Source organism: Danio aesculapii, chromosome 5, assembly GCF_903798145.1.
Source record: "Danio aesculapii chromosome 5, fDanAes4.1, whole genome shotgun sequence".
NCBI lineage: Eukaryota > Metazoa > Chordata > Actinopteri > Cypriniformes > Danionidae > Danio > Danio aesculapii.
Genome location: NC_079439.1, coordinates 31,469,158 through 31,470,079, shown reverse-complemented (window position 1 = coordinate 31,470,079; position 922 = coordinate 31,469,158).

Below are 922 nucleotides of genomic sequence, written 5' to 3'. Positions count from 1 at the left end.
TTGTGGCTTTTTGCGCTCCGCATCATCAGCCTGCAGCGCTCCAAGAGCCGGGTTTCCCTCCCACTTGCATTCACAGCATCCAACAGTGACTTGTATGAAGTTCCACATGGGAGGATAGCACTTTGATTTCTTAGGCATATTGTACTGCACGCATTTTATATGCATAGGATGTACATTAATAGCCTACCTTAAAGATACATTATTAAAAAAATAATAATAATGCATTTAATATTTACAGTCAATTTACTTACAGGCTTTCCAATATTTTGATTAATGCTCATCAAAAATTAGGCTGTACCTTCTTCTTCTTCTTCTGGATGCTGCAGCTTATATTTAATAAAATCAGCTCATATGTGTGAGTTTGCACCTATACACAAATGCTATTATGTGACATTCCAGCCTGTCATGTTTAGGACCATTTATTAATGCTGAGGATTATATGTAAAAAGATGTTGCAGAGACTGAAGGTGAATAAACTAACAGCTGCTTTTTATATTTTTTAGATATCTCTTTAGGTTGGTGATAAGCATTATTTAAAGCAAACTATGGCACAGCAAGTCACATTTTCGGATTAAATCACATACTAAAGATGTAAATTCTTAATAGTGTCTTTATCAGGACTTGGGAATCTAAAAAAGGTCAATTTGATATTCTTCTTCAAGGTGCCCTATTTAGTAATGCAAAGGTGTCGACATCTTGTGGTGAAAAAGTTGCAATACAACTTTCTGAATACTAAAAAAACATTAATTAATTAATGATTATATACAATAAACAGTTTTTATACCATAAAATAAATACTTTTAGTACTAGACAGTGTTTTTGTTCATTTACGATCTCTTGTTAAGTTGATAAGATGGGTAAAAGAAGTCTAGGTCATACAACACGCTAGTCAATAATGTCTACAATGATACAATGCTGCCTC